Source organism: Girardinichthys multiradiatus, chromosome 21 (assembly GCF_021462225.1).
Source record: "Girardinichthys multiradiatus isolate DD_20200921_A chromosome 21, DD_fGirMul_XY1, whole genome shotgun sequence".
Lineage (NCBI taxonomy): Eukaryota > Metazoa > Chordata > Actinopteri > Cyprinodontiformes > Goodeidae > Girardinichthys > Girardinichthys multiradiatus.
In genome coordinates, this window is record NC_061813.1 from 38,728,093 (window position 1) to 38,744,628 (window position 16,536).

The following is a 16,536-nucleotide window of genomic DNA, read 5'->3' on the forward strand; positions in this document are numbered from 1 at the left end:
CAATTTTACCAAATACCAATGAATCTATGCAACTGTCTGAAAAAAAAGTTTTTTTCGCATTAATCTGGAATTTAGCATATAGAAATTATTTGGTAGTCCTAACTAACCTAAAGCAAGAAAATTCAGACAGTAAGAAAGAAAGGTTGTCTTTATATTTCCTCAGTGAGGTTTGCCCACAGGAATATTTGCAGAATAAAGTAATTTCACCTCATTTTATTTACCTCAACATGTGAAGATTTGTATAAATGTTACAAAATTCCACAATTTTATGAATTAAGAAAAAAAAAAACATTAGCAGTTTAGCATTATCTCTTTTTCTTCTCATTCATCAAAGTTACAACCGGCTTTCAGCAGGTGGTAGTTTTTTCAGTAACCTGTATGGTGCATCCAGGTGCATCATGCAATGCAATTTGCACTGAATGTAGTGAAATCCAAATGAACATAGAGATGTAACTGTAGAAAGTATGTAGCTGGACGTTCTTGTGATTTATGGGGTTATGATCCAATGCAGATGTGGATTGCTTCAGGGACGACTCTGTTTTGACACGAACTTTAGTTAAACATAGGAGAATTTTATTTCAACCAGGCCTACATTGAAAAATTAAAAATCAGCGCACAATCTGGGGGGATAAAACAGAATATTGAAGATACTCACTGCCTCATTTTATAGACTTTTGGGAGAGCACACACTTCCCCAAATTTGGCTTTGTTACCTCTAAGCATACAGCTCCAACTATAAGCAAAGTCTCCAAACACTTTCCCTACTTGGTATTCTTCATCCTGTAGTTTTTCACAGTTAATGAGAAGTTCAGGCATCCATACCTTAACTTTTTGATCACTCCCAGTGTATGGCTCTGGCTTAGAAATGTGCTCTAAACTTAACGCAAGGCCTCAACACCTAAAGTATCATCAGACACTACAACTTGCCCCTACATGCATGTATTACACCTCATAGAAATGCAAACGTTTGTTAATGAACAAACTCACACATTTAGCACCCACAATAGCTTTGGGAATTTACCCGTCAGTGTTCTGGTTCACTTCAGTCAGTCGGACAGCAAATAAATCAAGGTTTCCCTCTGATGAAGTTCTTTGTCTTATCTTGCAGGTACTAATGTGTCCTGCCTTTTCATGGAGAGCTGCATCCTTCCCTGTTCTTTTGAGAATGGAGGTGAAAAGGTCCTCCACTGGTTTTATACAGAAGGAAACCTTAATGTCCACTCCTTCTACCAAAGCCAGGACCAGCTGGGATACCAGGACCAGCGCTTTAAAGACAGAACCTCCCTGTTCAAGGACCAGTTTCCCAGCAATAACTTCTCACTTAAACTTACCGGGGTGAAGATTCAGGATCAGGGCAGATACCAATGCCTCTTGAGCTCCAACACTGGAGACAAGGATTTATTTATCGACCTCAGAGTTGATGGTACGTCAAACTGAATTTAATCAACAGAAATAAATGCTTGATATATTTCACTCAGCTGGTCTCTAAGCTGCAACTCTGATGCCACACTTGTTCCGAATATCTGTGTCTTGGCTGGAGATAAATATGTTACAGTAACAGGAGCTTTATTTACTCCAAACAGTGAATCTCCACCGTTGAATTGAAAGACAGAAACACAAGAGTCTGAGGTCTAACCTTCATCTTTTTGTTTGAAGCAAATTCAACCACTATAATGAGAACATTAAAAAGCCTTTATTCACAATTAAACCATGAATTGTATTGGTCTAACATTCAGTGTGTAAGTTTTTTTCATGTTATTGTTAAATATTAAAGAAATAATACAAAACATATAATTTAATATATTAAATATATTCTTGTTATAAATTTATTTAATGTATCTCTTGCAGCTCCAGTCTCTAAAGTCAGCCTCTCTCATGAAGAAAACAGGACCTTCTGAGGGGATCTACCCTGAACCTGAACTTACCTGGTCCACCATCCCTTCATCCAACACCTCTCTGCAGAACAGAACCACAATCCTGCAGACTGAAGAGCAGCTTTACAGCATCAGCAGCTTTCTGGTGGTTTCAAGACAGTGGTTCTGATCTGATCTACAGCTGCACCGTCAGAACTCAGAGGAACAAGAAGAGAGCTACTCTGAGGCGACTATGTGAGTATTTTTTCTAACTGGTAAAATGCTTCTTTCAGCCATGATTTTAGAGGAAGATTACTTAAAACAACTTTAACAGAATCCTTTCTTGGAAGAAAAATACGCTGCAGTAGTAGAGTAGTAGTAGTAGTAGTAGCAGTAGTAGCAGTAGTAGTAGAAGTAGTAGCAGTAGTAGAGTAGTAGTAGTAGTAGCAGTAGTAGTAGAAGTAGTAGTAGTCGTATTGATATTATTATTATGAGTGGTAGTTGTGGTAGAAGATATAGTAAAAGTAGTAAGATTAATATTATAGACTAATAAAAATATCTTCACCATTCAAGCATCTCTTGTTTACTTCTATCAGTGAACTAATTGTATTAGGTGACCAATTAGATGCATCCCTGGCCCAGCCAAGAAGAAGAGAATCTGACACTCCTCCCTCTTCCTCCTCGTCTTCCACAACCTGTGTGTCAGCAGCAAGCTACACCCACTGCACCTGGCAGAGGGCGCCCACTCCCTGCAAGTTACTTTATAAACCTTTCAAGTCAGTTTCTAAAACTTTTGGGTACTTTTGTGAATTTTCCTGGAACTTACAGGGTTCCTACTGAAACATACTTTCCAGAGCTTACAGATTCCTTTTCATAACTTGCAGGTTACTTTCATGAATTTCACTTTACAGGGTCCCTACTAAAATATTCATGTTATTTTTTGGAGTTTAGGTTACTTAACTAGAACATACTTGTTACCCTCAGGAACAAATGTGATGGAAATTCAGGAACACACTCAAATATTATACTATATTTTCTTTGTGCAGCTGATAGGGTACGTATAGAAAATTACAAGTTACTTTCTGGAACTTCCTCCTACTTTCCAGAATTCCTCTGAGCTGACAGGTTTCTTTCTAGAACTTACCTGCAACCTCTTAAAGTTTAAATGCTACTTCTCTGCAGCTCACAGGTTGCATTTCAAGACCTACCTGCTATTTTAGTGAAATTCCAGCTCACCTGGACTTACTGTTTACCTTCTGGAATTCACAGTTATAATCAGATCTTCATATGCAGTTTCTCATCCCCTGACTTTGAGATTAAAGTTGCCCTGTTTTAGGTCAATTTAGATAACCATAATTATCTTTATCATTTCCACCAGCAATGTAGGAAAGCCCAGATATGTGTCACAGCATTGTGAGCGCCTGCAGGTTATTTCACAGCTGAGTTAATTGGGGCCACAAGTGTGAAAGTATTTTACAGCAACACCTCAAAGTCAGGTCAACTCAAGTCCAATTTATTTCTACAGCACATCTTAAAACAATCATAGTTGACCACAGAGCTTCACACAGTGAAAGAAGAACTAAAGCAAACACACAGTTTCCTTGTTGGACATCATGGAAAAATTTAAAGAAATCAGCCAAGGTTCCAGGAAACCTGACTCACTTCTGTTCAGGTTGTATTGAAATCAAGTTTTATTGATTGGACCGGAGGGATATTATATGAGTACAGTTATGTGATTTATTTTTATCATTTCCATATTTCACATATTAACTTATTATCTAGGGCTGCACGGTGGCGCAGTTGATAGCACTGTGGCCTTGCAGCAAGAATCAGAGAATCAGAATCAGAAAAGCTTTATTGCCAAGTACGTTTTTGGACATACAAGGAATTTGTTTTGGCGTAGTCAGTGCAATACAGTACAAATTAAACAGTATAAACATATCTACAATATAATATAAATATATGTGCACAGTTTTAAGTGAGTGAGAGTAAATATAGAGCAGTATAAGATGCAAGAGCAATACAACAGTGCAGATGATCAGTGTGCAAGTAAAGCAGGAGTCCAAGCTGAGCGTTAATGTAAGAAGGTCCTGGGTTCAATTCCCAGCCTGGGGTCTTTCAGCATGGAGTTTGCATGTTCTCTCAGTGCATGCGTGGGTTCTCACCGGTTACTCTGGCTTCCTCCCACAGTCCAAAGACATGCCTGTTAGGTTAATTGGTCTCTCTAAATTGCCCTTAGGTGTATGAATAAGTGTGTGCATGGTTGTTTGTGTGTTGCCCTACGATGGACTGGCGACCTGTCCAGGGTGTACCCTGCCTCTTGCCCATAGACTGCTGGAGATATGCACCAGCTCCCCCCGCGACCCACCATGGAATAAGTGGTAGAAAATGACGTTTCAGACCCTGACGTGTCCTGTGTCTTTATGGAGAGCTGCATTTTGTGTTTCACAAAGAGTTCTGGTGCAAACAATTGCTCATTGATCAACCTGACAGTGGACGGTATGAGAAACACACAACGCTACAGAAATCTGCAAAGTTCTTACAGCATTCACAGAGAGTTGCAGCTCCAGTCACTAAACTGAAAACTAAACAGGTGGAAAACAGAATGAGCTGCAGCTCTGAGGGAATCGACCCCAATCCTCAGCACAGCTGGTCCTTTAAAGCTTCGTCCAACACAAGCGTCCACAGCTCCATCACAGTCCAGAAGACTGAAGAGCAGCTTTACAACATCAACAGCTCTCTGAAGGTTTCAGAGGCTGTTTTCTACCTGATCTACAGCTGCACCTTCAGCACCAGGAGAAACAAGAGGACGTTCACTTTGTTTAAATCAAGTATGATTTTCTGTCTGAAGCCTGCAACCCAAAATGCTGCAAAATCTTCAGACCTCAGTTAAAATCACCTATAAGAGCAACTGAATAACCTTTTTTGCTCACCTGATGACATGTTATTCCTGTCTTGCATGATTTAGTTTCTATCAGTGTGCCTGAAGCTGAGGCAACAATGAACTGCACAGCCTGGAACTTCACTGTGATGAGGCTCGTTTGGAGGTTCAACCACAGTCAGATCCTCCTGAGCAAAAACAGGACCGATGCCGACCACAGCATGTCCGAGGACTGGAGGAAACATGAAGTCAGGCAGCCTCACATTACAGGATTTATCGTTAAAGCAGGAGGGACTTTACACGTGTGAGCTCAGTAACACTGAGGAGGCGGTGATCAGTAACACCCTGCTGAAGATGGAGAAACATCAAGGTAAAGGAACAGAAACTGGGAACTCTTAGTAATTAGATGCTGTTGTAAGGGCTGCACCCAAAAATGATCACTAACAGAACCTCAGTGTGTCATGTTGAAAGGTCTCATAGGACCTTCAGCATCGCTTATTAAAAGATTGACATGAATATATGTTGGATGCCTGTGGAACAAAGACAATCCAAAAAAGTCCAAATTCATATCCAGTATGAGTTGTTTGTCTAAGCAATGCTTCCTGAAAAGGAGATGTTAAGAGTAGTGAGGAGGACTTTAGGAATGTCTTAAGCAGAGAAGATGGAGGAAAGACAGAGAGAAAGAAGAGATATTCTCCACCCAAACAATAACAGTGAATTAATAAAACACTATTGATGCTGTATGAAAACGACCAGCATGGAGATTAAACATAATAATAAGCAAACCTAAATAATGACGAGCCTGTAAATAAGCTACGTTCAAACATGTTGATCCTGTGTGACAATTAATTTAAATTTATTAAGTTTTATTATTGTGATTTAAACATTTCTGAATCCAGTCTAAATTCTATCACTGGTTCATTTCTCTACTAGGAGCGCATTTGCTTTCTGTTTCTTTTAACAACCAATCACAGCTCTTAGAAGATAGTGTCACACCTAGCAACAGGGTCAACCACACCTAGCAACGGGGTCAACCACACCTCCTCATTGAGATAAGGAATCTCTGTCGTCTCCTCGCTCAGAGTCGCTTTCAGCAGCGAAGTGAATCACTCTGGAGCTTGGAGTCCTTGTCAGGAATATTCAGGCTAAGATAGGAGCTCTCTGAGAGGACTGTGAGGATCTTTGTGAATATGGACTCTAGTTTCTGGCTGTAGGAAGATCTGCCGGAGGCAGTTCTAAACCCAATTTACCAGGGGAACCAGGGGCCAGTGTTTCTGCATGGGGCCACAGAACAAAAAAATGAAACAAAAAAAACAGGTCAATATTTCATTGTATATACATTCATATAATATATTAAGTGAGCCAGAGAGCCACTTGCAGCTTTGCAGACCCCTGATCTAGCAGATGAAAACTGTGATCCAATCTCAATACAGCTGAAGCTAAAAGTACAACTCCTTAATTTTTAATTCATTAGGAAAGTGAAACTGTGAAGGTAAAAAAATAAAAATGATCCAAGGGACCAATCAGTTACAGTTTCTGTGCCAGCACATCTCATCATGAGAAATGGATTTAGTATTATCTTCTTATTACAGACCAGTTCTACAGGGGCACTGGCCCCTGTTGGCCCCTGTCCAGAACCGCCCAGGACACAGACAGTTAGATCTTAAAGCTTGGTTCATTGAACATCACATCTTTAATTTCTAGCTTCAGACTCATATCTGACACTGTTTTTCACCTCCAGAACATTCATGGGTAGAACAGCCTGAACTCTGCTCCTTAGCTCCTAGCTATGCTACCGTTACATGTGGTCTCCTGAACTCACATGTGTCCACCTTCCTATCTCCTCTGCATCATGTCATCCAACTCTCTAGCGTTTCTTGTCATAGTCCCAACAGTCAAAGTCCTAGACTCTTCCATCTCTTCTTCTCTCTGCCAATGGACACGTCTTCTGGTGCCCTTTCAGTCACCAGCACCAATGGTGGGTCCCGACCGATCCGGTATTGAAATCATGTTCTTCACTCGTATCGTACATGTGATAAAAGATTTTGGCCGGCTGCCCTTCCTGACGCAACCCTCTGCATTAATCCGGGCTTGGGACCAGCACAAATAGGACCCAGAACACTGAGACCCATTTGAGGCTGCATTAAATGCATCTCTGAACATAATTAACTAAAACAAACATCAGACTATGAGCTCATGATGTCTTTGCAATAATCATCATAAATGGTTATAGGGTGGCTCAGAAAGGTTGTTGATTTCCATTCCAGATAATATTTCCTTAAATATTATTTTACTAAATAAAGGCAGCTCATTAAACAACATTGATAATTAATTATCAAGAAGTTTGTTTTTTTATTTAGCAAATCATTCTTTATATTATTTTATTAAAATAATGTTTTTTCTGATCTTGCATTGTGATTGTTTGTAGTTAGTTCTAAGACTAACTTAATTAACCTCATTTCCAGGTTTTTCAAGATAAACTTTGGTTCTTAAACATAGATAACATTGAATGGTATTGCTTCATCAGTTTGTTGGTTATGGTTTTTATTTTTATTGATTACCTTGTTCCTTCATTTGTATCTAGTTCATTGCTCTTCCTTATTCTTTCATTCTGCTTGGTAGCTTTAGATGAGTTGTTCTAGGATAGTAAAGAGTTTGTTGATTGAAATATGTTTGACTTTGAGTTGACTTATTTTTGTTAATAACTTCTTGAATAAATTTATTCCATGTGTGTGCAGAGTTTATGCTGTTCAATAATGCCAGAGCTTTCTCTATTGTCCTAATACCACCGCCTTATTGGGCTGGTATTCACAGGACACTTAACAGACCAAATGGTTATTTACTTAAATATCAAACATAAGCTTAATAACAATTACAACATTAAGAACAAAAAAAAAAAAAAAAAGAAATATGTTTTAATTCTTGTTTTCCCTTTTCCCTATCTCCTATTTCTGCCGGTAGGTTCAGAAAATATAAACACATTCAGTTAATTAAAAGAGTTACAAAATTTCTAACTGTTATAATTCAGCGTTTTGGGGAAAAGTCATCTTAGCTCAGTTATTACAGTTATTTTTTATAGAATTGGACTCTACAAAAATATTTTTTCTTAGCATGAATCACCCAGTCTGAGTGCTTCATTATAATCAAACTCAATTTGAAAACAGAAAGTTTTCAGGATTAAAGTAAAATCTACAAGGTGTGATTAGTCTGAGTGTCTAAATAACCTTACGTCTAACTTTTTTCTATATGGGGAGAAGCCGGAGAGAGAACCCAGTCATTTAGGGGGCAGCAGGAAGAAATAACCAGATGTGCATTTGTTTCACAAACTATATACACGCATTTACAGGAAGGAAGGTGGGGTGCAGTAAAAAAAGAAGCACTCATGTTTTTCTCTTGCCTGCACAGGAAGATTATTTTAATTATCCACATATAAACATCTGAATATTACTTCTTGGACTGTGTTTGGGCTTCAGTCATAATTCAGACCAAACCTATGAATAAACCTCACACAGAGAGGAGGTTAAAATACTGAAAGAGGTTGTGATGTGGCAGAGATGCTGACATTGTTATGGAAACTCAGTTAGAACATCAGCACCTAAAAGGTTTGAATCTTCTTGAGAAAAAGCTCCTCAATCTCCTAAAACATGTATTTTTTGTTTTAACCTTTCTTTGTGATAGAATCGGTCACAAAAGTTGGAGGTGTGGCTCTGTCCAAGTCGTCTGATTGTTTCATATCGGTGGAACCGGTCTTAGAAGCTTGTTTCTTAACAGAGACTTCAGCTGAGACTTGGATCTTGTTGTGTACGATGGTATGGACTGGACTTAATGTTTTAACTTTATGATCATTTTTGGTTTTTACAGCTTTAATGGGAGGAGAATTAATGAAAAAAGTGACTGTTTTTTACTGCCGGGAAACACTGAAACATTTTTGGAGGTAAAACAGCAGTTTTCCATTTTCTCAAAGGATGCAGTTACATAGGGACTGTCGCTGGCACCAGACAGATGTTTCATGGTAATGAAGTCATGATTTAATGCCTCATCGGGGGTGATCCTTTTTGGGGGGGTCATGTGCAGCATATCCTCGAGGAGGTCTACAAACAACTGCCAATCGTCTTTTTTAAAGGGATCGGGTGAGATTGTGTGGTGAAAGTTATCCATGGATCTCATGCCAAATTGAAACCCTCCAACAGGAGGTCTAACCTCCTTCCCTGTTTGTCTTGTGTATTCATGTGGCCTTTTAAATAGCCAATAAGATGGATTTTGCGAGACAAGCGAAAAAAAGGACTCTACATCTCCTCTGCTGTCCAGTATATATTTCTCTGGCTTACCGAGCATCCTCACCATCACCCTCATGCATTCATATTCACAATGGATTGGAAACAAATGGTAGCCAATGTACAGAAAAGCCAAGATGCAGCCAAGACCCCACATGTCTACACCTTCGTCCATTGCAAGTTTGAGAAAGACCTCAGGGTCTGTGCAGCCAACAGGCTGTTTGACGTCCTCGTTCAGTTTAGATGTCCCTTCAGCCAGACGGAAATCGAAGAGTTTCACCCTGAGAGGCTGTGATACACGATCCACAAGCATAATATTATCAGGTCTAACATCTCTATGCGTCAGACCAGTGCCTTTTAGGAAATCCAGGGCCACAAGCATTTGTTTGGCAACCGCTCTGATATCTGATAAAAACACACAAAACAACACCACCATGAAACAGCATGTTTGGTTCAGAGGTTGAGCAGCGTCTCTCCTCTCTGCTTCTCCTGCCAAAAACTCCTCACATCAGAACCCCTGAGCCGTATTTTATATTATAATAATATCCCAGCAGATCATTTTATACATGAAAATAAATATATATCAGACATTCTCCCATATACAATAACACAAACATTAGGAACATATTTTATTTATTTTCAATTTATCTATTTAATTTTTATGGTTTCACACAGATTACTTTAATGTGACAGTGTCATACAGTAATGTTAATAGGGACACATCCCTAAAAAGAGCCAGTGGAAAAGGGGCAGTTGTCCAACAGTGATGATGGAGTCTTTCTGCCTCCCACCACCTGGACTGTGTCCAGGGATCATCCTAGGACAGGCCTGGCCTTCCTGTTGAGCTCATCTAACCACTTTCTCTCAGCTGAAGATAAGCTGATGCTCCAACAAACAACACCATAGAAGATGGCTGATGCCACCACACAGTCAAACAGCTCTTCAGGAGCGCCCCCTGCAGTCCAAAGAGCTCAGCCTCCTCTGCAGGTAGTCTGCTCTGACCCTTCCTGTAAAGAGCATCAAAACTATCTGGCTTCACTTACCTCAATAACTACGTCACAGCTGATTGTTTTTTGGTATTAAGTATTGTAGCTTTATGTTTAATATGAAATGGTTATGTCCTTTGATAACTTTTTTTAGAGATACGGATCCATCTAGTATACAATCAAAGAGCTATTCATGAAGACAAAGATCATTGAAAGTACTCTAAAATGATGCAGATTATAATGTATAAAAGCTTCAAATGTTAGACAGTGTTTTACATAAAATGCTTATTTTATGTCCTAAATTGGCCAAACATTGATCTTAGCTTCTAAGTTATCCACGAATACATTTATTTCTGATCCTCGGCGTATTTTCATACAGACACATTTTATGGTTTTAAAACCACAGAAAACCACTGAACCTGTTTTATTTCCATTTATAATGTTTATGTTATTAGTGGAAGGACCAGCAAGTCACTGCAGAGCGGCTGGAGGGCTGCACACTGTAGACCCTCAGTTCACTGAATGCAGCTGGAACAGCATCATCTGCTGGTCTGTGTTGGCTCCTATTTAAATGTCTGTATGTAATGTAATTTCTACACAGAGGTCATAATTTCCCTCATAGTATAAATAATTATGATTAATATTATTAGAATTATTTCAAAAGACTGTCGTACAACAAGAGTGTCTTCAGTCAGAGGCTTCTTCAGATCTGCTGTAAGACAGACGCTACAGGAGATCCTTCCTGCCCACAGCCATCAGCATCTACAACGGCTCTAAGAAACCTGCATAAAAAGAGCTACAACCACATTTAATTTCACTTTGGGATTAATAAGGTATTCTTGAATTAAATAAGGGCTCTCAGTTGTGTAAGTAATTGTTGTAAAAGATTTGCACTGATCTAAAAGAAAATCTGACTTTGCAGTATGAACTTACTGCACAGTTTTCTAACATTATACTTTGGTGGGTCGCCACTTTGTTTCCACATATCTGGTTCCGACCATTTTTCTTCTATTTATGATGAATTGTATCCGACTCGGCAGTCAAAGGTCGGATCTGGGAACGGTGTCACACCTGGGTTCAACGTGGTCTGGGTTCAACGTGGTCTATTGGCAGGTCGGAAAACCAGAAGGATTTTCATAAGTACTGTTAGCAATACAAGCCGACTAGAATACAGATCGTCTTACAAGTACAGCTCCAAAAATGTGAATATTGTTAAAAGGTTACAATTTTTTGTCAGTCTTCAGTAAGTGAAACTCATACTTTATAGAATCATCACACAGAGTGAAATATTTCAAGCCTTTATTTCTTGGACGTTTGATGAATATGGCTTACAGATAATGAAAATCCAAAATTCAGTATCTCAAGAAACTAGAATAAGCTATTTAAAGCACATTTTATAAAAAGTTGTGCTGAAGGAAAAATTGTGGTGGGAAAAGTTGCACCAGCAACAGAGATAATCGCAGTCTGGAAGGAGTGTCAAGGAAAATCCATTCATTCATTCATTATATCATTATTGTTATGTATTTTGCCTGCATCTTTAAAACTTTCTTTGATTTTTCCACCTTAAACTATACGAAAGTACCAAATGAAGGCACCATTTCAGTATCTGGAGGGAAATATCATACCTGTACACTTTCTTAACCGGAGAACATTCAGTTGTACAAACATAAAAAGACGGATATTTTATAGACAACTACTCTATTTATGCTTGGGGGGATTTCTCTTGTAATTTGGACAAAGCACCTCCTTAACATCTTTTTCTGCTGCCCCTCTGCCTTGCATGAAGACTGTGGAGATGGTGTCTCCTGGTGTCCATCATAGCTTTTATTTATTCAGGTTGTCCCTCTCCACTAAGGTTTCATGAGTCCAGCCTCCTGCATGTCTTTTCCAGCACTTAGTTGGGGTTGAGGCTGCAACTACTGCACCAGTTCCTGAAGGTGTCCAGAGGGTGGTTCAATGAATAATCATTTGAGATTAGAGGAGGTTCCTGCTAGCTTGTGCATCCTCCTCCTCCCTAGCAGCAGATTTTACCTCCGATTATAAACTGAAATCAACCCTGTAATGAATCCTGATTCTTCTCTTGCTCTGATCATCAGGGAGGTCTCCTGTGGACAGACTCGCCGTTGCCGGAGATGATCTCACACAGAGGGATCTGCAGACACTTTGAGGTGAAGCTCCCAGTGTAAGAGTGGAACCACATATCTCCATTGAATGCCAGTTCATCCAATCAGATTAATCCATAATATCCATCAATCAGAGTCCCATTCCTGGCAGCTTAGAGGCGCGCACATGAATGTCTCTCCAACATACGGATGCAAAGAGTCAGACACAACAACGACGAGACAGGAAACGACGACGGCAAAATATCTGGTCATTTATTTACAAATGATCATTTTAAGAGGCTTTCGCTGGAGGAAAACGGCAGATAAATGAGTCTGGGTTGGACCTATAAATCCAGCAGCAGGCAACTGGCTGCGGACGTCATGTTTAAGTAGAGTTTATCGCTTGTTGTAATCCGTGACCTCTAGCTCGACCCCCTCTACTTATTTTATCACAGCCGTCACTGCACTGTTGATTAATAGACAACCATTTATGTATTCACAGTATTTACTAACCAACACAGGAGGAGCAAAAACAAGTACTTTATGTTTATAAGAGCAATGTATCAAATTCCAACTAAAACAGTTTAATATACAGGATCATTCAGTTAAGGATGAAGATTTAAATAAAAGATAAAACCACCAGGTGTGGAGGAACATTAGTGTGGCTCCTTTAACACACATTAGATGTACCTTCCAGAAGTTGAGACAGAGCAGATCACTGGATTTCAGCTCTGGAGAGTTTTACCACAAGACGGGGCTCCTCTGAACAGAACCGGGTCCAAACTGGATCTCTGAGCACCAGACATCGACCAGAGGATGTGGCTTCATAGATAACATTGTTTTACCTTTTGGTGCTTGTCTAGCGCCGCTTCATGGAGTCTTCATGGAGTTAAAAGTTCTTTTTTTAAAATGGTTACAGGAAGTAAAATTGGTAAAAATTAGTTTTCAATGGAATCATAAAGAAAATATTAACCTGAATATCATTTAAAGATTTATTAAAAAATGGTAAAAATGTAAAAGATTTCTTGATAAAACAATTTCCTGACATTATAGCTTTACTCTGACTTGAATATACAGGAAATAATATATATATATATATATATATATATATATATATATATATATTTTATTAATATTTGATAACAGTGTAGTAATGTAACAGCATTAGTCTTTATATCGGAATTTGTATTACAAAATTGCAATAAAAAGTGAATTTATTTACAGAATTGTTTGACTGTTATTTCCTGTTTCAGGCTTTAAGGGATCTGACTCGAATGTGACTCGGAGGTTTTTGACCTGATCTGAAAGGTCACTGCCAGGGTTTGAAGGTTTTCTCTCCGAGGGTCTCTGAAGGGAACCAGGACCCTGGTTTGTCCTGATTTAGTAGGAGATATTTTTCTGCCATCCATGGTTTAACATCTAAACTACAGTAAAAAAAAAAAAACGGTTCTGGTTCCTGAGGGCTTGCTTCACTTCCATGTCACCTCCTGTTCATTGATGTGCGCTCTCTTAGAAAAACGGCGCCACGACTGCAGTGTCTTACCCGACCAGATCCAGAAACCAGAGGCGATCCCTGCCGTTAAGGTCATCAGGTACTTGATCATAAATACTGTGAAGCTCGGCGAGGCAAGAGGTGGGTTTCCGGCCGGGCAGGGCACGGCAAATTCTTGGCAGTTCTGGATGCGCCAGGCGGCCTCCCACTGCAGCCGGAACGCCTGCTCATAAACCAGGCAGGCGATGGTGACTGCTTTGGAGACCATGTAGAGCAAGCTGAAGACACCGATCCGCACCATCAGCCTCTCCAGCTTTTCCGTCTTGGTGCCGTTGTCCTTCATGATGGATCGGACACGGAGCAGCGACACAAAGCCGGTCAGCAGGAAGGCAGCGCCGATGAGGAGGTAAAGGAAGAGCGGGGCCAGGATGAAGCCTCGCAGCCCATCAACGCTGTAGATTCCTACAGAGCAGACACCACTGAGCAGATCGCCCTCCACCTGCCCGACACCCAGTACCATGATGGTCTTCAGCGCCGGCATCACCCAGGCTGCCAGGTGGAAGTACTGAGAGTTGGCCTCAATGGCTTCGTGGCCCCACTTCATCCCGGCAGACAGGAACCAGCTGAAGGACAGGATGACCCACCACATGGCGCTGGACATGCTGAAGAAGTAGAGGACAATGAAGAGAAGAGTGCAGACCTTGTTCTCTGTACCTTGGACCACCATCCTGTAGCCTTCCTTCTTGAACCTGTCCACACACACCGCCCTGTCCTCCAGCAGGAAGCCGGCGCTGTAGGCCATCCCCACCATGAAGTAGCAGCCAGACTGGAAGATGATGGGTCTCTATGGGTAAAGGAACCTCCTCCTGTCCAGTAAATACGTCAGAATGGTAAAGAGTGTGCTGACGCAGCACAAAATGGACCAGATTCCGACCCAGAGCCGGCTGAACTTAAACTCCTCCTCGCTGAAGTACATCATTCCACCGGGTTTGGAGGACTCACAGGGGGCACCACAGTCCTTGTCTCCCAGGAAGTGGTAGCTGAGGTAGGAGGGCACCTGAAGTTGCAGGGGACAGGAGAAGGGCTGGTCGCTCCATATGAAGGGAGGCAGAGTGATCGGGATCAGCTCAGAGGCGGTACCTTCAGAGTCGCTTATGTTCTGACCCACGCAGATCTCTCCGGCTCCGTGGAGCGGGAAGTTCTGGCAGCGCAGCCTGTCCGGCCACTGGAAGCCAAACTTGTTCATGAGCTCCTCACAGCCCTGCCGAGCCTGTTCACACAGAGACCTGCAGGGTGGGATGGCCCGGTCCAACACCGTACACACTGGTGCATACATGGTGCACAGGAAGAACCGCAGCTCTGCGGAGCACTGGACTTGGACCAGTGGATAAAACTGGTGGACCTCCAGGCCGGCGTCCTCCTGGTTGGTGTGACCCAGCAGGTTGGGCATGATGGTCTGGTTGTAGGCGATGTCTGTGCAGAGTGGGATGGAGATGGGCTGGCAGAAGCTGGGCTCCAGAACAGAATCTCCATCCTCGTACTGAGCCGTTTCAGGCAGGATGAGGAGCAGCAGAATGAAGGTGGTCCTCCAGAACCAGCTGCAGGTTCCCATCACAGGTGTGTCACAATATTCAAAGGCAAAAGGAGAAAGGAGAGGCTTTCAGAGAGCCGCTGCTCCTTATTGACTGTGTGAGGAGCACTTGGTTGCTGTGATGTTCCTCCAGAGAAAGTTGAGCTGCAGAAACGTGGATCATGTTCACATGCAGCAGAGGAACCGCCAAAGGAACTGCAAAGAGTCATTCTTCCTGATGTCATTCCCTGCTTATCCTGAATGACAGAATTTGGATCAAAGGTCCAAATTTCAGCTTCTGCTCCTTCTACACAGAGTCAGAGGGGAGGAGAGTTCTCCTGTACCATCATCTAGTCAGAAGGTTTGTCTCTTTTCTGATTGGTCCATGCAGAGTTCGGTGATGACGGAAAAACTCTGAGTCCTGCAGAGATTTCCTGCAGATAAAAGATCCACTTCTCTCTTTGCAGGTAGAAAGAAAATGTAAAAGATATTTAATAACAAGGTTTTTCTTTAAAAAACAAAATTGTGTTTTCTATAATCTCAAAAATAATAATAAACATTATTCTGATGGAAAACTCCACAAAGTAAAAATAAAACCTTTTCTGAAGTTTCCCTGAAATAAAATCTGCAAACATTTTCTCATCAAAAATAAAATCCAGACATAAAAGAAACTCCTTTGGTTCAGTTTTTATATTTTCTTATTGTTCTTAAAATCCCTCTTTTTTATGTCTGTGGAAAATATGTGTATTTTTTTAAAATAAATGTTTTATTTCTGTTCTATTTCCATATATAAATCTAATTTATGATCATAATAACATTTTTGACCATGAAATGTTTCAGTCAAACAAACTGCTTCAGAAAAACAACCACAAAAAACAGAAAAATATAAAATGTATGAATAAGAGAACGGTTTGATTAAAACATATTTTTGTTTCATTAATTTCCAGCCCTATGTTTTCATCTTTCATCAGCGTTGTCGCTGCTGATTTACAGACAGAACCGACAGTTTGGATCATTCCCTCTGACCAGCTTTACACACCTGTACCTCCTTGTGTTAAACTTTTCATTTTTATTATCAACATTTATCCGAATAATTGGGGTTTAATACAGGCTGGATTTCTGCTGCATGTTGATAAACTTTAAATCTTAAGTTTGACAAAATAAACTGAAATAACTGCAGAAGAAAACTTGTTTAAAACAAAATTAGCATCTCAAAGTCCTCAACTGTAACTGTTCAGACGCCGAAAAACAAAGACTTCAGAGCACTTTGATTTATTAATTACTCCATTCTTTGAATGCATTTTCTCCCCAGAAACAGAAAAACACAAACAGATTTAAATATGCACCAAACTTCCTGGGTCTCTTTCATCTCGGCGAT

At 40.5% G+C, this 16,536-nt stretch overlaps 1 pseudogene; it reads right to left on the reverse strand.

The window, feature by feature from the left end:
- Nucleotides 1-13,420: 13,420 nt before the first annotated feature.
- On the reverse strand, nt 13,421-16,527 carry LOC124857896 (annotated as a pseudogene).
- Nucleotides 16,528-16,536: the final 9 nt, after the last annotated feature.